We start from the raw sequence: 22971 nt of genomic DNA, 5'->3' as shown, positions 1-22971 counted from the left end.
ACCTGTATATAGAAATGAGTATGGTCAAATGGGCAAAAAGTAATGACTTGTATAGTCCAGGTGCTTCTGCCAACTCTTAAAGGTAAGGTTTCCACATGAGTGGACCATTTTATGCCCTTAAACCAGCAAGAAGCTGTGTAAGGAGAGGCAGCTTGAGTCTTTGCCCTTTGAGCCAAAGTCCCTGAGAGCTTTGTTAGTAGGAGCGGAGATGAAGGAAGAACCAGGATATATACTAATCTTATCACTTGCTAGGACCTTGGGTTTATGACCAATATAAGCTAATTAATGTGTCTCTATTCCATTACCACAACTACAATTTAAATCTTTTGTTGTTCAGTCATTTCAGTTGTGTCCAGCTCTTTGTGACCCCAGTTGGGGTTTCCTTGGCAAAGATACTAGAATGGTTTGACATTTCCTTCTCCAGCTCATTTTATAGATGAGGAAACTGAGGCAAACAAGGTTAAGTGATGTGCCCAGGTTCATACTGCTAGTAAGTATCTGAAGTGGGATTTGAACTTGTCTTCCTGACTCCAGGCTCAGCATTGTATCCACTGTGCCACCTGTTTTTAGCCAGCTGTTTTGAACATGTAGGCTAATCATAATTCTGGTGGGAATACATCAACACCAAAGAACAACTGATGATGGAGTTGAAAATTAGAATTTTATGGGTTGAAAAAATTAGTGGAGGCAGTTAGTGTAGATCAAAAGTGTGAAACAGGGGCATTGGGGTTGACAACATGGTAATTGGAAAATATTTGATAAAAATACAGTAGAATATAGATAATGCTTTTGTGTGGTTTTCATTGACTTACAAGGTGAAAAGATCCTTCTATATGATTTAGTGGTCCCCATTTATATTTGAGTTTGATAGCCTTGGTGTAGATGACTCAGTTTGACAGTGTTGGGGTGGAGAAAAGGAGCCCTATAGGTTGAGGAGGATCAGGAAGATCTATGCATAACAGTAACTATAACAATATCAGTAACTATCTTTGCATATGAACCTCAGCAAAAAAAGTAGAAGACTGCTTGATAACAGACCTTAAAATTTTAACTTCCAGTTGTCCTCCACAATGATACCAGCAAGAACTTCTTCAAAGCAGTAAAATAGGAAATGTCTTAAAAAACATTACATAATGAGAAATTTTCCACTTGGCTTTTTTTTTTTTTTTAACACTATCTCATTGTTTTCACCACCATGATAGCTTTGGTGAGTACTTTGCTATAAAACTGAGTTACTTTGAAATTTAAAGAGTGATTTTGGCCTCTTAAAACCCTCTGCCTTATATATATTCATATCCCTGTAGTGAGGATAGGGAAGCATCTTAATCTCATTTTTAAAAAGAGGAAAGGAAGAAATATGGTATAAAGAAAAGCACTAGATTTGGAATTAGAAGATTAGGTTCAAGTCCTGGTTTGAAATATTTACTTAGTAATGTTGGGTTATGGGATCACAGAGAGCTACAATAGACCTCAGAGGTCAGCTAGTCCAACTCCATTTTACATAAAAGAAAACCAAGATGAAGGGAGATTAACTTGTCCAAAGTCACACTGTTTAAGTTTCAGAATTTGAATCCAGGTCCTCTGGCTCCAGAGCCATTGTTCTTTCCACTACATCACAGTCACCTCTGCATCTCACTTTCCTTTTGTGTAAAATTGGGGTAATACTATTTGCACTACCTACCCCAAAAGATCTTTCTTCTCAGTGCCCCTTTTCCAAGTCATACCTAAATAGACATTTGTCTTATTTCAGTTTGAAGAAACTGGAGAACCTGTAAGGCCTTTATGAGACTTTTCCCCCATAAAATCTTGGGAGATTAAGATGTCAATAATGTACAGGAACACATTGTATAACCCTATGCTATTTTAGTTGAGATCAAATGTGATTCAGTGTAATAGATAGAATATTTGACATGGAGTAGGATATTTTTCTTTATTCAGTTGTATCCAACTCTTTTGTGACCCTTATTTTGTTTCTTTTTTCCTTTTTGGCAAAGATACTAGAATGGTTTGCCATTTCTTTCTCTATTTCATTTTACAGATGATGGGAACTGAGGTAAACAGGGTTAAGTAACTTACCTAGGGTCATAAAGCAAGCAAGTTTCTGAGGCTGGGTTTAAATTCAGGAAGATGAGTCTTCCTGAATCTAGGTCCAACATTTTATCCACTGTGCCACATGGCTACCCCCACTAGAGGGAATATAGCATATAATTCACAGATAAAAATATACATAATTTGAGAAAGGAGAGAGCAAAAGTAGGAATAGGAAAGGCTTCCTACTATAGGAAGTGATACCTGGTCTGAGAGGCAGGAAGAAAAGACAACACTTTCCAGGCATGAAATACTGAGGTAGGAAAGGGAATGCAAAATCATTGGCTAGAACATAGTATCCTGCATAAAGAAAGTTATTATGAAATGAGCATGGAAAGGGAGGCTAAAGCAAAATGGTAAGACATTTTAAATGTCAAGCTGAGGAATTTATATTTATCCTAGATGAAAGAAGGAATTACTATAAGTACTTAAGAAAGGTTAGTTTTGCTTTAGGAAGATTTTTCTTTTTTTTTTTTTTTTTTGTCAGCTGGGTATAGGATAGATTACCGAAGGGAGAGAGGAGAAGTTACAAGGCTGTTGTAATAGTCTAGGCAAGTGATGATGATGTCTTAACAATGGTGAGGTTGCACTTGAGGAGACATAAGAGAGAAAAATATACTGCGTAAGTAATTTGGATTTTGGAGAAGGTAAAGATGAAGGAGATAAGCCAAGGATAACTAGGGTTTTGAACCTTGATGAATGGGATAGTGCTGAGCTCAATGGAGAAAGGAAAGTTGGGGGTGGGGAAGGGGGAATGAGGAGTTCCATTTTACACATTTAGTTGATTTCCAACAGGCCTTGAGATTGATCACCCAAACTTAACAGCACCCCCTTTCCCTAGCACAATGCTAGAAAAATTGTTATTCATGGACTCCATGACGATAATTTGCTATTCTACCCTTGTATCACACATTTCAAAATACTCTCATTAACACATTTTAGATTGACTGCTCCCTGATAAAGTGTACTTAGACATTGGAATCTCTTTATAAATTTTATTTATTGATTTTATAAATACTAAGTTGCTTTTATTCTACCTGTGAACTGCCGTGGGAAGAATTAGTGCTTCTGTCCACCCAACCCCCATTTAACTATTCCAATTTTACTTTAAACAGTGGAGTAATCTTTGCTTAATTTCTATACAATAAGGCATTTGGATAACTTGTTAGAATTTCCCTATATAATGAAAAATGTGCATTTTACATCTTAATAAAATATAGACATCATGGTAAAGGATAGTTGGTCTGGAATCTGGAAAGTCTGGATTAAAAACCCACTTCTCATTCTGCATGACCCTGGAAAAGTCACTTGACTTCTAGGTGTCTCATGTAATTCTGTATGATTTTCCTAAATAGATCTGCCTTGGTGGAAGGGGTTCCTACACATGGGGTTCCTCAGTGATAGCATAAGCAAATTAGGAGAGCAAAGAATAGTTTACCAGTCAGATCTATGGGGAAGGGAAGAACTTATGACAAAACAAGATTTAGAGAGCATTATAAGATGAAAAACATCATTCTGATTATATTAAATTAAAAATATTTTGTACAAACAAAATCAATGCAAGCTTGATTACAAGAAAAATAGAAAGCTGGGAAACAATTTTTACAGCAAGTATTTCCTGTAAAGCCCTCATTTCTCAAGTACATAGAGAACTGAGTCAAATTTAAAAGATACAAGTATTCATATCAAAGGATATGAACAGGCAGTTTTCAGATGATGAAATCAAAGCTATAGTCATGTGAAAAAGTGTTCTAAGTCACTACTGATTAGAAAAAATACAAATTAAAACAACTGAGGTACCACTTCACTCCTATCAGATTGGCTAATGTGCCAGAAAATAAAAATGATAAATATTGGAGAAGATGTAGGGAAATCGGGACACTAATGCACTTTTGGTGGAGTTGTGAACTGCTGCGACCATTCTGAAAAGCAATTTGGAACTATGCCCAAAGGCAATCAAACTGTGCTTACCCATTGCCCCAGCAATACCACTACTAGGTCTGTATCCCAAAGAGATCCAAGAAAACGGGGAAGGAAGCTATTTATACAAAAATATTCATAGCAGCTCTTTTTGTGGTGGCAAATAATTGGAAATTGAGGGGATGTCCATCAATTGGGGAATGGCTGAACAAGTGGTAAATGATTGTAATGTATTACCATTGTGCCATAAGAAATGACGAGCAAGTTGATTTCAGGAAAACCTGGAAAGACTAACATGAGGCAAATTGAAGTGAATTAAACTTTGTACACAAGAACAACAGTATTACATGATCTACTGTGAATGACTTAGCTATTCCTAGCAATACTACAATCCAACACGGTTCCAAAGGACTCATGATGAAAAAATGCTATCCACATTCCAGAGAAAGAACTGATGTAGTCTGACTACAGATTGAAACACACTATTTTTTGTTTTATATTTTATGCTTTTTTTTCTTTTGGTCTGTTTCTTTCACAACATGACTAATATGGGGAAAAAAATTTTAAAAATGTAAGTGGAATTTTTTAAATGAATGTTAGAAATTGGTTTTACATGTAACTGAAAAAATAAAATACTATTTCAAAATAAAAAAGGGATTCCTCATAATGGAAGAAAAACCATGGATTTCTCATGTATTGAGTTAACATGGCAAAAGCAAAAATCATTGACATGAAGATAATGTTCTGTTGTTTCAGTCAGATGTAACTCTTCATGACCCCATTGGGGGTTTTCTTGGCAGAGACACTGGAATAGTTTGACATTTTCTTCTCCAGTTCATTTTATGGAAAAGGAAACCGAGACAAACAGGGTTAAATGATTTGCTCAGGGTCACACAGTAAGTGTCTGAGGCCAGATTTGAACTTGAGAAGTCTTCCTGACTTCAGGTCTAGCATACCTACCTGCCCTGCTATGGTATGAAGAAAGTCCAAAGGATGTCTTGCATCTGCAGCAGTTAATTATAGGTTAAACCATTTCAGCAGTAAGCATAGATATTAGTATTTCCAGTATCAATAATTTTGTTGACTACAGTATTTCCTCCACCAATGCAGAATGGAACCTGTGGAATCTTTCTGTGCCTTAGTCTTTAAGAGTTGCTATGGCTGAAAATTCACCACCTGGTAGCCACCATGGTAATGGGAATAAGCTACTCTTCAGACATTGTTCATCACAAGGCATGGAGTCAAAGCCTTTCCCTCTTATGGAGGTTGTTCTCTCCTGGCCTAGATTTCAGAAGCCTAGGGCCATCTTTTTGTCATCATAAGCCTTCAGAATAACACTTTATAGTTATGGACAATAAAAGTTAAAAATGATTTAAGTGCTAACTGGACTGCTCTGGTCTAGGAAAGTAAATCCTTATAGCTTTATTCCTTGACTGCTTAAGAAAAAATTTCAAAACATATTAATAATGACTAATCTTTTGGGTGAGAGGTGACAATATCAGAGACTTGCCCATAGTCACACAGCACAGCTAGAATAATTCTAAAATAGGATAGAATTCAGGTATATCTTACCTGGGGCAGATGGATGATGATCTTTGTGAGTTCCAATCTGGCCTCAGACACTAGCTATGTGACCCTGGGCAAGTCACTTTACTCTATTTGCCTCGGTTCCTCACGTGTAAAATGAGCTGGAAAAGGAAATGTCAAACCATTCCAGTATTTTTAACCAAAAAAACCCAAATGAGGTCATGAAGAGTTGGACATGACTGAAACAAATGAACAACAAAATTCTCTCTGATAGACTGTAATTTCCCTAAAGACAGACTTGTCTTTGCAATTTCCGATACCTAGCAGTGTTTTGCACATGATGGCATAACACTCATTGGATTGGATTGGCTTGGGCTAGACTGAAACAGATGTTATCTCTAAAATGCAGTACTTCAATTTAATTTGTTAAATATGTGCCTAGCACCACAGGACAATACAAAATAAATGTATGGTACAGGCTCTACTTGAAGGAATCTTATATTCTTATTGAGGAAAGTAGACATAATAAAATCATATCCTGTCATAAACTGGTAGAGACCACAGACAATCTAGTCCAACCCCTTCAATTTTTATAATAGGAAACAGATCCCAAGAGATTAAGCAATTTGCTCAAGGCTACATAAAACGGTCAAAGATCAAATGCCAGCATTTATAGTACAGGCAAATGCTCTAGGAGGTCAGGAAGGAAAAGGATCAGTGAGAGCTGCTTAATAAGGATATTTTGATGCAAACCCCAAACAGGAAAGGCAGCTGAAACTCTCCAATCAAATACTATGGAGGAGTAGGATTTCAGGAATCTTTCAAAGAATTGGAAAGTTCATTTATTCTCTAGGCCTATTCAAGAATAGTAGTTCATATCTGTATCTTTTAATGGTTAACAAACCTCCCCCCTTTTTTTGATCATCACAACACCCTCTGAAATAGGTAGTGTACAAATTATTTTCAAGCTTGGCCCCAAAGAAGCCAAGAATGTTCTCATCTCTCTTTACAAAAGAGAGGACTATGGGTATGAAAAACTGTATATGCTGTCATCCTTCGTTGATAAGTTAGTTACTTTTGCTGAATTACTTTTTCTCCCCATCTATTTATTCTTTATTATAAATTATATTTTAATAAATCTATTATTGTGCATAAAATTATTTTTAATAAAATTTTTTAAAATGTATAATGTATATGAATATATTATATATAAATATATTATAAATTATTCTTTATTATAAATAAATCTTCCAAATGTTCATATTTGTGCCCAACCTGTGATAGAGCTTTCCTGTTGATTGATCAACCACAGTTGGACACCTCCAACATAGTGATGTCATTTTGGCCCTTCTTGAGAAGGAAGGACAACAACCAATTATAAATGTAAACATTACTTGAAGGGGAAGCAAAGATATTTTGTTAAGTCATTCACATTTTAGTGTAAATTAATTCTACTTTATTGCTTTCCTCCAAATGGCTAATAGGGAGAAACTTCTAATGGGATAGGAATAACAGAGAGTAGATGCTAAGGAAGAAGGAAAATACTGGAGCAAAAGCATCTGGAATGGAGGTGTAGACTGGGGAATAATTTGTACGAGAATGATCATTGAAACCATGCGAGGTTCACAGGAATTGATAAATCATCACTCTTTAGGTCAACTAATTCAAAATCTACCTAACTACAGTTATTTATTTACTTCATAATTTATCTCCATTGTTTACAAGGACATTGTGAGAGACTGTATAACGCCTTGCTTAAAAGCAGATATTCATGGCATTCCTCTTAATTGGTTAGCTAGCCTAGTGTTTGCTTGTTTACTTTCAGAAGAGAAAAACACCAATAACTTCAGGGAATTAGAGCTGGCTGGAGTCAAAGTAGCATCGGATTTTTAGAGTTGGAAGACCTTACAAAGGCCACCTAGTCCATCTTGTTTTTAGAGATAAGAAAAAGGCTTCTTTAAGAGGTGAAGTGACCTGCACAATATTCTAATAACTAACATTTATGTCACACTTTACAAAGCGCTTTACAGCTATCTCATTTGCTCCTCACTACAACTCTGGGAGGTGGGTGCCGATATTATCATTTTACAAAAGTAAAGATTAAGTTACTTACCCCGGGGCACATACCTGGTAAATGTCTGAAGCCACATTTGAACACAACTCTTCCTGTCTACATATATGTACAGTATTGTATTCACTCCATAACGTAGCAGCCAAACAGGCAGGAAATGGCAGAGTTCAGCTATCCTGACTCCAAAATTCAGTTTTCTTTCCACTAAACCATGCAGCAATCCCACATAATCTTCATGCAGGATGGCACAGTGCATAAAGAGCTGGCCTTGAAGTTAGGAAAACCTGAGTTCAAATCCTTCCTCAGATAGGATGTGAGCCAGGGCAAGTCACTTAATCACTGCCTGCTTCAGTTTCCTCATCTATAAAATTATGGTAGTAATTGTACCTCCCTCTCAGGATTGTTGTGAGGTTCAAAAGATAAAACGAAACGCTGTGTAAGCCTTAAAGTGCTATGTAAAATCTTGTTTATATTATTAATTATTATTATATTAGTATATATAATACAATCATATTTTAGTTATGTATTATTACAATCATTCTATATTGTTATATTATTAATATTATTATTCTCTCAGTTAAGAATTTATGGAGGCCTAAACAGGCATAGAATTTATTAGGACCTTCTTTCTACATTACCAAACTCCAAAGAGACAACTTGGAGGATCTCCACAGTCAAAGGTAAGGAATAAACTGTGCATGTTAGGTGTTAGGGCAATCAGTTCCCTCTGTTGGGTATTCATATCTTCTCTGTTATTCAGTTGTTTCAATTGAGTCCGGCCCTTTGTGACCCCATTTGGGGTCACAAAGAAAATTCAAAAATAAACTCAAATATATTCAAATATATTCAAATAAAATATATTCAAAAATATACTCAAAGAAAGGGAATCATGTGGAACAATCAGGCTGTGCCTTCACTATTTATGGATCCAGATTAAAAAGTTAAAGGCAATTTCTAGCCATTCTGAAGGTTACAATTTATAATTTCTATTTCAACAAGGGTAATGGGAAGCTTTGTTGATAATAAGTACTTTGAGAAGTAGAAATAACTGGGAATAGGAAAAACGACCCAACACATTAGCTTTAAAACTGAAACCTTTGTTTGCTTTGTATCTGAGGCTTTAATTAATATAAAAATAGTACCTAGAAGTAGAAAAGTCAGGTTTCAGTTCAATACAAGGAAGAACTTCCTTAATAATGTTAACCAAGCAAAAGTAAATTGGACTACCTCAGGAAGTTACTTATTTGTGGAGAGCTTATTTGACAGCCCTTTTATGAAGGGGATTTCCCTCTTCTGTAACGGGTTGAATTAGAGTTCAGCCCTTAAACTGTGAGTTGCAATCCTGTATGGGGTCAAGAAAAATTTGGCAAGAGTAAAAGGTATCTGCACATCCAACAACCAAAATTAATTTTAAAACATGTAATGAATTCAAGGTGTTTCTGGCACCACTTGCAAGGGTTGCATCTCAGCTTCACAGCAGCCTTGATTTTGAACACAAAGCATGAGCACTTTGCACTGCGCATCCTCTCAGGTCACACAAAGCCAACAAATCTTACCCTTCATTTTGTAAAAGAAGTGACTGAGACCTAGAAAGATTAAATGAAAGGACTTGTTCAAAGTCACACAAGTAGCAAGTGAAATATCTAGGATTCTGACCCAATTCCTCTGAATCTTAACATTGCCCTGCACTATATTTATCTCTGAGGTATCATTCAACTCCAAGAGCCTATGATTCTAATCTCATTATAACTGGAATCTTTATTACAAAATCCCACATTCCAGAGAAGCCTTTTCTGATCCTTCTCAATGCTTACCCCTTTCCTCTGTTACTTATTTCCAACTTAGCTTGTAAATATCTTGTTTACATGCAGTTATTGTACATATTGCTTAACTTCTCAGTATCCTAGGCATCTCTCTAAAAACTATAGATTATTGACCAATTAGTAATGTGTAGTGGAAGAATTTTCCATGCTAGATGACCATCTAAATGGGAAGAACTATACTTTACTTTCACAAAAATTTGAGAATGGGGAGCAGAGCCAAGATGGCGGAGTAGAAAGACACACATATGCTAGCTCTCCCCCCACAGCCCATAAAACACTGTAAATAAAGACTCTCAACAAATTCTAGAGCAGCAGAAGCCACAGAACAACAGAGTGGAGAAGATTTCCTGCCCAGGGTGGCCTGAAAGGGCAATGGGAAATGTCTGTCACACCAGACGCAGAGTGGAGCCCAGCCCAGTCTTGGCCACGCAGAAGCGGAATCTCCAGTTGCAGCAGTAGCAGCTGTTCGCAGATCCCTAAATCCACAGGTGCCAAAGGTCAGTGACAGGTTTTTTTCAGCTGGCCAAGAAGGGAGAAGGGCCTTCCCATAGCTCTGGCCTCAGGCAGTGACCACCGAGGCCACATCTGGTGGGCAGCAGCAGTTCCCACAGCAGCCCCTACAGCAGCCTGCATCCTTTGTTGGATCGTAAAATCCCTGGGGGCACTGAGCAGCTGACTCGTACCTTAGCGCTGTGTAGAGGCCCTGATTCTCCTGAGGAATTAGAGCGGCTGATCTTTATCTCACACTGAATGGTGGCCCTGCCCCTGCAGCTTATCTGAATCTCTGCCCCCAGTACTGGCTTGGCGGAACTGAAGGTGAGGTGGTTGTGAAGACGAAACTCTGCTAAGATTCTGGGCACAAAAATTTCTCCCTTATCCCAGACCAGTGTACACACTTGATTCTGCCACCTTGGAGGAACTGAGATCTTACAGATCCCCACAGTATACCCTACTCTTGACAAAGGACCCAAAAGTCAAGTAACTGGTTGGGAAAATGCCCAAAAAAGGGGAAAAAAAATAAGACTATAGAAGGTTACTTGCTTGGTGAACAGATATCTTCTCTCATCCTTTCAGATGAGGAAGAACAATGCTTACCATCAGGGAAAGACATAAAAGTCAAGGCTTCTGTATCCCAAACATCCAAAATAAATATTCAGTGATCTCAGGCCATGGAAGAGCTCAAAAAAGATTTTGAAAATTAAGTAAGAGAGGTGAAGGAAAAATTGGGAAGAGAAATGAGAGAGAAGCAAGAAAATCATGAAAAGAAGGTCAACACCTTGCTAAAGGAGACCCAAAAAATGCTGAAGAAAATAACACATTTAAAAATAGGCTAACTCAATTGGCAAAAGAGATTCAAAAAGCCAATGAGGAGAAGAGTGCTTTAAAAAATAGAATTGGCCAAATGGAAAAGGAGGTTCAAAGGCTCACTGAAGAAAATAGTTCTTTCAAAATTAGAATGGCACAGATGGAGGCTAATGGCTTTATGAGAAACCAGAAAATCACAAAACAAAACCAAAAGAATGAAAAAATGGAAGATAATGTGAAATATCTCATTGGAAAAACAACTGACCTGGAAAATAGATCCAAGAGAGACAATTTAAAAATTATTGGACTACCTGAAAGCCAGGATCAAAAAAAGAGCCTAGACATCATCTTTCATGAAATTATCAAGGAAAACTGCCCTGAGATTCTAGAACCAGGGGGCAAAATAAATATTGAAAGAATCCACCAATCACCTCCTGAAAGAGATCCAAAAAAAGAAACTCCTAGGAACATTGTGGCCAAATTCCAGAGTTCCCAGGTCAAGGAGAAAATATTGCAAGCAGATAGAAAGAAACAATTCAAGTATTGTGGAAATATAATCAGGATAACACAAGATCTAGGGGCTTCTACATTAAGGGATCGAAGGGCATGGAATATTATATTCCAGAAGTCAAAGGAACTAGGACTAAAACCAAGAATCACCTACCCAGCAAAAACTGAGTATAATACTTCAGGGGAAAAAATGGTCTTTCAATGAAATAGAGGACTTTCAAGCATTCTTGATGAAAAGACCAGAGCTGAAAAGAAAATTTGACTTTCAAACACAAGAATCAAGAGAAGCATGAAAAAGGTAAACAGCAAAGAGAAATCATAAGGGACTTACTAAAGTTGAACTGTTTACATTCCTACATGGAAAGAAAATATTTGTAACTCTTGAAACTTTTTTCAATATCTGGGTAGTTGGTGGGATTTTACACACACACACACACACACACACACACACACACACACACACAGCACAGGGTGAATTGAATAGGATGGGATTGTACCTTAAAAAAATGAACTTAAGGGGTGAGAGAGAAATATGTTGGGAGGAGAAAGGGAGAAACTGAATGGGGCAAATTATCTCTCATAAAAGAGGCAAGTAAAAGACTTTTCAGTGGAGGGAGAAAGGGGGGAGGTGAGAGAAAAAACATGAAGCTTACTCTCATCACATTCCACTAAAGGAAGGAATAAAATGCACACTCATTTTGATATGAAAACCTATCTTACAATACAGCAAAGTGGGGGAGAAGAGCATAAGCAGGGTGGGAGGGTATGATGGAAGGGAGGGCAATGGGAGGAGGGAGCAATTAGAAGTCAACAGTCTTGGGGAGGGACAGGATCAAAAGAGAGAATAGAAGCAATGGGGGGCAGGATAGGATGGAGGGAAATATAGTTAGTCTTACACAACACGACTATTATGGAAGTCATTTGCCAAACTACACAGACATGGCCTATATTGAATTGCTTGCCTTCCCAAAGGGAATGGATGGGGAGGGAGGGATGAAGAGAAGTTGGAAGTCAAAGTTTTAGGAACAACTGTTGAGTACTGTTCTTGCATACAACTAGGAAATGAGAAATACAGGTAATGGATTATAGAAGTTTATCTTGCCCTACAGGACAAAAGAGAAGATGGGGATAAGGGAAGGGAGGGATGTTAGAAGGGAGGGCAGATTGGTGGTGGGGGTAATTAGAATGCTTGACATTTTGGGGTGGGTGGAGGGGAGAGATGGGGAGAAAATTTGGAATTCAAAATTTTGTAGAAATGAATATTGAAAACTTAAATAAATTTTAAAAAAACAAAAAAAATTTGAGAATGATTTCAGATCAAAGGTATACCTGACATGTAACAATTCCCTATAATTTTCTCTCATTTAAAAACTGTGATATACTCATTTCCTTCTCTATTATGAATCTCCAGCCTTAGTTAGGTGCCAGCTTTAAGAGACATGGGTACATTTTTAGCATGCTTACTTTCATTCCTTGAATAGCTTAAAGAATTAGTCAGAGCTATAATAAATTTAAAAGTACATACATACTGCTTAATTTTAATTTTTCTTCTGTACACACAAAACACTAAGAAGCTCTAGCAAACAGTTTGAAAGCCGCTACTCCAAAGAAGGATCCTCAAATGATTGCTTACACTATATTACACATACTAATTACCACAACATGCTGTTTCATAAAATTTATTCATTTGTGGTCTATCATAAAATTTTTTCAAAGTTTTAAAAATAGGCTTGAGTGTGGGAAGTTTATTTTTCTTTGGTTCATTTTCATGGCAATTCTTTCCATAGCCTTAGGGTGCCCCTAAACATTTAAAAAGTTACATAATAAGTGTTGTAAAGTCTGTAACATTTAGATTCAAGGAGGAGTTAACTAAGCAAATTAAATCTGCCTACCTTGAGATTGTCATGTGCATTAAGTAGATGCGGGGCTTCCTGGCAAAATGATGATTGTACGGGATCTGAAAGTTATATTAGTTGAACTGAGTAAGAAGAAGCCTTTGGTTCAGATTAAAGGAGAGAGAATTTAGTCAGCATGTCAACAGTTTTCCCAATAGAAATCATGAAACTGAGTGAAACTATTTCATAAAAAATGCGGGGTTGGGAAAGCAAATACTAGGCTAGTGGAAAATGTGAACTAAAGCCTGTCTTACTTTCCTATGGAGCTTCCACTGACATTGACTCTTAAACACTTTAGTTTGAAATCTATATCTCTTCATAGGTAGACCCAGCACACTTCATTAGAGTGGGCTTCCAGAAAATTTCTTTTTTGAAGTGATAACTTTTCTCAGCTTTAATTTCTTCCTCTATAAAATAATGATAATAATAGCACATTCCTGCCAGGGTTATTGTGTAGATCACATGAGGTTATATAAGTAAGTGCTTTGTAAACCTTAAAGTGCTATGTAAATGCTATTATTATGATAGCTATTATTAAAGGCAAATATTTTTTGAGTATTCAGTCACCTTTTATTTTTTATTCCAAAAGCTTGTGACTCCTGGATAAGAAGACATTCTGCAAAGAAAAGGCATATGTAGCTAGGACCCTTCAAACTGAAAGATCTCTTTTCTCATGGGCAGAAAAACAACTGTAAAATAGGAATAACTAACTGTCTAACCTGCCTTATTCATTTTTTAAAAATCTAATACTTAACCAAAATTAATTTTTAAAAAATTAACTAAACTTTATTTTTAAAAAATATGAACTGTGAAAAAAGGTCTTTATTAATCAAAGTATTCTTCCCCTAAAATATAGCATAATCTTTGCAGCCTTATCTTCTTGGCTAAAAAAAATTATTTTTCCAACTGGACACTGCTTACCGAATCCTGAACTTTTTCATGAAGGACTTATTTTCATTGGAGTTTCAGGGCTGGTGATTAGAGGCACATTCTTTTAAAATTTTAAGTTTCAACTTCTTTGTCCTTCTTGTCTGTTCCAGTCAGAGGCTCAGGGCCATAAGCTAAGCCATGAAACATCAAGTGGCCAGAGAAATCAAATGGGGAAAATGTCTAGTTGACTTTTCAGTGATCTGGTTCAAGCTATTGAAATCCCTAGACAGGAGTGGCAGGATCCTGGAAGCAGGAATTGAAAAAGAAAACAGTTTCTGAGATCCAAATGGGATCTAGGCTTCATCCTAGCAAACATGCCCCCAGAGCAGGTGAGGGAGTGCCTTGGAGAGTATCTAGAAAAACCTTTAGAGAGCAGAAGAGGTACAGCAAAAGGGAAGAGGAGGGAGGAAGCTGGAGCAGGAGCTGGAGCAAAGAAAGTCCCCAAAGGCCAGGAAAGTGCCCACCTTTGCTCTGTCAACCTGGATTTTCATATATTGGATTATTCAAAGTACATTTTTAAAAAAACATAGTTTCTTTGGTTTCATCAGTGAGGTTATTGTGGGGGTAAGATTCTCCCTTCCTTTCATGATTAATGGTTTGGAAATCACCAAGTTGCATTTTCAAAACTATCAGTCTGAAAAGAAAAAAAAAGCATATTTTGAAGTTTAAAGAATAAATCAGGAGAAATAAGGACATCAAGGCAACTGTCATCTTTTGCAGACTTTGAGAACATAGCTTATCTTTTCAGCTGTGATTTCAAGACAAATGGAACATGAAAGCATCTAGGGTACAATGAATGAGTGCGTTGCCCATCTGCCTCCCCTCTCTTTGTTTCCCTGGATCTTGAGGAAACTGTAGGCCTGGGAGTTGCAGAAGAATAATGAGCAAAGGTGGTAAGGGAGGGTTAGAAAGAGTATGTGAGTCAATGGAGGAAAGAAGGGGTTTTTTTTGAGTGATGATATTTTTAGCAAGTGCATTTAATTGACAGCATCAAAGGCTTTTAGACATCCATTATCACACTTTGAAGGCTTGGGACAGAAAGAAAAGGACTGAGAAATAGAGAGAGGGGATTTGTTAAAAATGACAAGAAAACAAATGTGTATATTCCAGTATGTCAGTCTTTGCAAAATATAACATAAAATGCTAGAGTATTTTCTAAATAATGAGTAAAAATGGCTGAGGACCCTTAAATAATCCAACCTCAAAAACAGATTTATAACAAGTGTTTTTATGTTTTTTAGTCTATCGAAAGAAAGGTCATAAATCTGGAGCAGGTATGGACTTCAAAAACCAAGTAGTCCAATCGTCTCATTTTACAGATGAGGAAACTGAGGATCAGAGAACATTAAAAGTGTAAGGCACCAGAGAGGTCATGCTTCCAACTCTCATTTCACAGGCAAAAAAACTAAGGTTAAGAGGTTAAGTAAGTCATTAGAGTTCATGCAGTTCATTATACTAAGTGGTAAACTGTTTTGAAATCCTGAATTTAAAGGAATTTTTTTAAAAACATAGTAATTTCGGGGGGCGGAGCCAAGATGGCGGAGTAGAAAGATGCACATACGCTACCTCCGAACCCACTGCCCATAAAATACCTGTAGAGAGAAGAATCACCGGCGAATTCTGGAGCAGCAGAAGCCACAGAACGGAGTGGATGAGATTTCTGCTCCAGAGAGCCTGAAAACCTCTCGCAAAAGGTCCCTCGCGCCCCAGGCCCGGAGCAGAGCCCAACCCTGCCTCGGCGGCACAGCACTGAAAGGAGCAGATCCGAGCAGGCTTCAGGGACAGAATCTCCAGCAGCCGCGCGGGGCCCTCCACCCACAGGTGACAAGGGTCGGTGAGAAGGTCTCTTTGGCGGGTCGAGAGGGGAGTGGGGTGCCCCCATAGCTCAGGCCCCCTCGGGAGGCAGCAGCGGAGGCGGGAGCAGACTGAGGCTCCCCAAGCAGGCAGGACCCTGGATACATTGTTGAAGGTCTTTGCATAAACCCCCTGAGGGAACGGAGCCCGTGAGCCGGCCCTGCCCTGACTTGAGCACCTAAACTTAATCTCACACTGAACAGCAGCCCTGCCCCCACCCAAAGCCCTGAGGCTGGGAAAGCAGCATTTGAATCTCAGACCCCAAGTACTGGCTGGGTGGATCTGGAGGCAAGGTGGGGGTGGAGAGAACACTCAGAAGTCAAGTCACTGGCTGGGAAAATGCCCAGAAAAGGGAAAAAAAATAAGACTATAGAAGGTTACTTGCTTGGTGAACAGGCATTTCCTCCCTTCCTTTCTGATGAGGAAGAACAATGCTTACCATCAGGCAAAGACACAGAAATCAAGGCTTCTGTATCCCAGCCCACTCAATGGGCTCAGGCCATGGAAGAGCTCAAAAGGGATTTTGAAAATCAAGTTAGAGAGGTGAAGGAAAAACTGGGAAGAGAATTGAGTGATATGCAAGCAAAGCATGAAAAACAAGTAAACACCCTGCTAAAGGAGACCCAAAAAAATGCGGAAGAAAATAACACCTTGAAAAATAGGCTAACTCAATTGGCAAAAGAGGTTCAAAAAGCCAATGAGGAGAAGAATGCTTTCAAAAGCAGAATTAGCCAAATGGAAAAGGAGGTTCAAAAGCTCACTGAAGAAAATAGTTCTTTCAAAATTAGAATGGAACAGATGGAGGCTAATGACTTTATGAGAAACCAAGAAATCACAAAACAAAACCAAAAGAATGAAAAAATGGAAGATAATGTGAAATATATCATTGGAAAAACAACTGACCTGGAAAATAGATCCAGGAGAGACAATTTAAAAATTATGGGACTACCTGAAAGCCATGATCAAAAGAAGAGCCTAGACATCATCTTTCATGAAATTATCAAGGAAAACTGCCCTGAGATTCTAGAACCAGAGGGCAAAATAAGTATTCAAGGAATCCACAGATCACCGCCTGAAAGAGATCCAAAAAGAGAAACTCCTAGGAACATTGTGGCCAAATTCCAGAGCTCCCAGGTCAAGGAGAAAATATTGCAAGCAGATAGAAAGAAACAATTCAAGTACTGTGGAAATACAATCAGGATAACACAAGATCCAGCAGCTTCTACATTAAGGGATCGAAGGGCGTGGAATAGGATATTCCAGAAGTCAAAGGAACTAGGACTAAAACCAAGAATCACCTACCCAGCAAAAACTGAGTATAATACTTCAGGGGAAAAATTGGTCTTTCAATGAAATAGAGGACTTTCAAGATTCTTGATGAAAAGACCAGAACTGAAAAGAAAATTTGACTTTCAAACACAAGAATGAAGAGAAGCATGAAAAAGTAAATAGCAAAGAGAAGTCATAAGGGACTTATAAAAGTTGAACTGTTTACATTCCTACATGGAAAGACAATATTTGTAACTCTTGAAACTATTCAGTATCTGGGTTCTGGGTGGGATTACACACACACACACACATTCACATGCACATGCACACACATAGAGACAGAGTGCACAGAGTGAATTGAAGAGGATGGGATCATATCTTTAAAAAAATGAAATCAAGCAGTGAGAGAGAAATATATTGGGAGGAGAAAGGGAGAAATGGAATGGGGCAAAATATCTCTCATAAAAGAGGCAAGCAAAAGACTTCTTAGTGGAGGGATAAAGAGGGGAGGTGAGAGAAAAACATGAAGTTTACTCTCATCACATTTGACTAAAGGAAGGAATAAAATGCACACTCATTTTGGTATGAAAACCTATCTTACAATACAGGAAAGTGGGGGATAAGGGGATAAACAGGGTGGGGGGGTGATGGAGGGGAGGGCATGGGGAGAAGGGAGCAATTTGAGGTCAACACTCATGGGGAGGGACAGGATCAAAAGAGAGAACAGAAGTAATGGGGGACAGGATAGGATGGAGGGAAATATAATTAGTTCTTACACAACACTACTATTATGGAAGTCATTTGCAAAACTACACAGATTTGGCCTATATTGAATTGCTTGCCTTCCAAAGGGAAGGGGTGGGGAGGGAGGGAGGGCAGATTGGCAGACAGGGGCAATTAGAACGCTCGGTATTTTGGGGTGGGGGGAGGGGACAAAAGGGGAGAAAATTTGGAACCCAAAATTTTGTGAAAATGAATGTTAAATGTTAAATTAATTAATTAAAAAAATAAAAATAAAAAAATAAAAACATAGTAATTTCAACACGCTATCACAGGGAAGATTGGGAATGCTTTTATTGCTACAAGGGCATACTTTCATTTTAGTTTAAAATATGGTGATTCCAGTGTTATTTTCATGTTCAGTAAATGTAGACCATTTTCTGAAATTGCATGTTTTCTCTATATGTTTAATATTATTCTCAGGACTGACCAATCAGGCCCCTGTCCCAGGAACACATGAATGGTTGGTGAGCCTGCTTCTGAGTATGCATAATGGAGAGCTCTGTTCTCCACTTTGGGGCATGTGCAGTTATCCTATTAACTGTCTCCCATTCACTCACAGAATGGTAGAGGAAAGGTTTTTTGATTGGCTTCTAAGACAGAAATGAGCATGTATTCCAAAGGTTCCATTGACTTGACCTTTTTCCTGCCTGAATATGTTTGAGTCAGGAGGCAATAACTGCTTAAACCTTTGGATGTGGAGAGTAGGCGACTAATGGGGAGAGTGTTTAGCACCCTAATATTTTTAACCAGTTAAGCATCATTTAGCTTTTACAAAGAAATATTTACTGAAAAGACAAGATAAGAACCAAGGACAAACATTTCCCCCAAAGAGCAGGAATATACTTCTCCTTCTACTACCTGTTCCTTGGGAAGAATGGGTTCATATTTAAAGCCATATCTAAAAAGCATTCAAACCATCAAGTTCACTTTCCAATGTGTAATGGTTGATGGAAAAAGTGGATCTCTTGCTTACAGAAACTTGTATCTTGGCTGCAGGGTCAGTATACTTCTAAGCTGAGTGCTTGTTACTCCTCTTCAACTTTTTTTTTTTTACTTAATAGTATTTTATTTTTTTCCAATTACATGTAAAAATAGTTTTCAACATTCATTTTTATAAGATGTTGAGTTCCAAATTTTTTTCTTCCTCCCCAAGAAAGCAAGCAGTCTATAGGTTATCCATGTACAGTCATATTAAACATTTCCATATTAATCATGTTGTGAAAAAAGAATCAGAACAAAAGGGGAAAATTATGAGAAAGAAAAGAAAGTAAATAGTATGCTTCAATCTACATTCAGTTTCCAAAGTTCTTTCTCTGGATGTGGATAGCATTTTCCATCATGAATCTTTAGCAATTGTCTTAAATCATTGTATTGTGGAGAAGAGCTATGTCTATCAAAGTTAGTCATCATACAATATGGCTGTTACCGTGTATAACGTATTCCTGGTTCTGTTCAGTCTCCAGGTTTTTCTGAAATCTACCTGCTCATCATTTCATATAGTATAATAGTATTCCATTACATTTCTATACCACAACTTGTTCAGCCATTCTGCAATTGATGGCCACCACAAAAAGAGCTGCTATAAATGTTTTTTGTACATGTGGTCCTTTTCCCATTTTTATGATCTCTTTGGGATACATACCTAACAGTGCTATTGCTGGATCAAAGGGTATGCACAGTGTTATAGCCCTTTGGGCATAATTCCAGATTGCTTTTCCAAATGTTTGGATCACAACTCTCATCTCACAATTCCACCAACAATGCATTAGTGTTCCAATTTTCCCACATCATCTCTAACATTTTTCATTTTCCTGTTCTGTCATGTTAGCCAAGCTAATAGGTATGAGGTGGTACTTCAGCATTGTTTTGATTTGCATCTCTCTAATCAATAGTGATTTAGAGCATTTTTTCATGACTATAGATAGTGCTAATTTATTCATCTGAAAACTGCCTGTTCATATCCTTTGACCATTTATCAACTGAGGAATGACTTGTATTCTTATAAATATAAATCAGTTCTCTGTATATTTGAGAAATAAGGCCTTTATCAGAAACATTGGCTATAAAAATTGCTTCCCAGATTTCTGCTTTCTTTCTAATCTTGTTGCCTTGGCTTTGTTTGTGCAAACATTTTAAATTTAATATAGTCAAAATTATCCATTTTGTATTTCATAATGTTCTTTATCTCTTGTTTGGTCATAAATTCTTCCCATCTCCATAGACATGGCAGGTAAATTATTCCTTGCTTTCCTAATTTGCTTTATTCTTTCATCTTTGTGTTTAAATCATGTACCCATTACAACCTCATCTTGGTATAGGGTATGAGATGTTGACCTGTGTCTAGTTTCTGCCATATTATTTTCTAGTTTTACCAGTATTTTTATCAAATAGTAAGTTCTTATTCTAGAAGCTGGAGTTGTTGGGTTTATCAAACAGTAGATTACTATAGTTATTTACTACTATATCTTGTGTACATTCCACTGATCCACCTCTCTATTTCTTAGCCAGTACAAAATAGTTTTGATGATTGCTGTGTTATAATATAATTTTAGATATGGTATGACTAGGCTACCTTCCTTTGTGTTTTTTCCCCTTAATTCCCTTGACCTTTTGATCTTCCAGATGAATTTTGTTATTATTTTTTCTAGCTCTATAAAAGAATTGTTTGGTAGTTTGAGTGGTGGTACTGAATAAGTAAATTAATTTAGGTAGAATTGTTGTTTTATTATATTAACTTGACCTACCCATGAGCAATTGGTATTTTTCCAGTTGTTTGGATCTGACTTTATTTGTGTGAAGTGTCTTGTAATTCTGTTCATATAGTTCCTGGGTTTGTCTTGGCAGGTAGACTCTCAAATACTTTATATTGTATACAGTTGGAATTTCTCTTTTTATATCTTGTTGCTGGGCTTTGTTGGTAATATACAGAAAAGCTGATGGTTTATGTGGGTTTATTTTACTTTGCTAAAGTTCTTTATTTCAAGTAGTTTTTTAGTTGGTTCTCTAGGATTCTCAAAGTATGCTATTATAACATCTGCAAAAAGTGATTGTTTCCTCACTGCCTATTCTAATTCCTTCCATTTTTTCTTCTCTTGTTGCTAAAGCTAACATTTCTAGTACAATGTTGAAGAATAGTAATGACAATTGGCATCCTTGTTCACCCCTGATCTTACTGAGAAAGCTTTTAGCTTATCCCTATTACATATAATGCCTGCTGATGGTTTTAGATAGATATTATTTGTCTTTTTGAGGAAAACTCCATTTATTCCTATGCTTTCTAGTGTTTTAAAAAGAATGAGTGCTGTATTTTGTCAAAAATTTTTTCTGCATCTATTGAGATAATTATGTGATTTCTGCTAGTTTTGTTACTGATATGGTCAATTATGCCAAAAGTTTTCGTAATACTGGATCAGCCCTGCATTCCTGGTATAATTCCCACCTGGTCATGGTATATTATCCTGGGGATGGATTGTTGTAATCTCTTTGCTAATGTTTTATTTAAATTTTTGCATCAATATTCATTAGGGAAATTGGTCCATAGTTTTCTTTCTGTGTTTTGGCTCTTCCTGGCTTAGGTATCAGCACCATATTTGTCTTATAGAAGGAATTTTGTAGGAGTGCTTCTTTGCCTATTTTTCCATATTGGAATTAATTGTTCTTAAATGTTTGGTAGAATTCATTGTAAATCTATCCAGCCCTGGAGACTTTTTCTTAGGGAGTTCATAGATGGCTTGTTCAATTTCTTTTTCTAAAATGGGATTAAGTATTTTATTTCCTCTTCTGTTAATCTGGGCAATTTGTATTTTTGTAAATATTTATCCATTTCATTTAAAATTTCAGATTTGTTGGCATACAGTTGGGCAAAATAGCTCCTAACTGTCACTTTAATTTTCTCTTAATTGGTAGTGAATTCATCCTTTTCATTTTTTATACTGGTAATTTGGTTTTCTTTCTTTTTTAGTTTTTCTTTCTTTTTTAAAAATCAAATTAACCAAAGATTTATCTATTTTATTGTTTTTTTAAAATAAAACCAGCTCTTATTTTTATTTATTAATTCAATAGTTTTCTTACTTTCAGTTTTATTAATCTCTCCTTTGATTTTCAGAATTTCTAATTTGGTATTTAATTAGGGATTTTTAAATTTATTCTTTTTCTAAATTTTTTAGTTGTATGTTCAATTCATTGATCTCTTTCTCTCCTTTACTTATGTAAGCATTTAGAGATATAAAATTTCCCCTAAGAATTGCTTTGGCTGCATGTCATAAATTTGGTATTTTGTCTCATTATTGTCATTCTCTTTGATGAAATTATTGATTGTTTCTATGATTTGTTGTTTGACCCACTCATTCTTTGGTATTAGATTATTTAGTTTCCAATTAATTTTTAAACTATCTTTCTGTGACCCTTTATTACATCATGATCTGAGAGTGCATTTAATATTTCTAAGCCTTTCTGTATTTGATTGTGAGGTTTTTATATCCTAATACATGGTCATTTTTTGTGTAGGTGCCATATACCACTGAGAAAAAGGTATATTCCTTTCTATCCCCATTCAATTTTCTCCAGAGGTCTATCCTACCTTTATTTTTCTAAAATTCTATTTACCTCCTTAATTCCAAAAATATGGAACGCTTCACAAATTTGTGTGTCATCCTTGCACAGGGGCATGCTAATCTTCTCTGTATCATTCCAATTTTAGTATATGTGTTGCTGAAGCAAGCACCTCTTCAACCTTTCAAAGCTTCAGCATTTCAAAGGTTGTAACTCCCTCTAACAATTCTTCGCCTAAGAGCAGAAAAGGACATGGAAGAGATAAGCACAAAGGTACCATGTATTCATGGATTACACATTAGCTTGGTAAATGGGAAAATAAGCTGCCGGCAACAACACTGCTGCCATCCCTGCAGTGATTTCCCTCCCTAACCAAAGGCTTTTTTTTGGGGGGGAGGGTTGGAGTGAGTTTCCATGTCTTGACTAGGCTAAAAATTCAGTGACC

At 36.9% G+C, this 22971-nt stretch overlaps 1 non-coding gene across 1 annotated transcript; it reads right to left on the bottom strand.

Moving 5' to 3' along the window:
- Positions 1–22592: 22592 nt before the first annotated feature.
- Positions 22593–22698, bottom strand: LOC140497969 (U6 spliceosomal RNA). The gene has a single exon (XR_011964964.1). It is a non-coding gene; the product is annotated as a U6 spliceosomal RNA (small nuclear RNA).
- Between the last annotated feature and the right edge of the window lie 273 nt (positions 22699–22971).

The sequence above is a fragment of the Notamacropus eugenii genome, chromosome 3 (genome assembly GCF_028372415.1).
Source record: "Notamacropus eugenii isolate mMacEug1 chromosome 3, mMacEug1.pri_v2, whole genome shotgun sequence".
Classification (NCBI taxonomy): Eukaryota; Metazoa; Chordata; class Mammalia; order Diprotodontia; family Macropodidae; genus Notamacropus; species Notamacropus eugenii.
The sequence above is the reverse complement of the archived record's forward strand: the minus strand, read 5'-3'. Positions and strand labels throughout refer to the sequence as shown.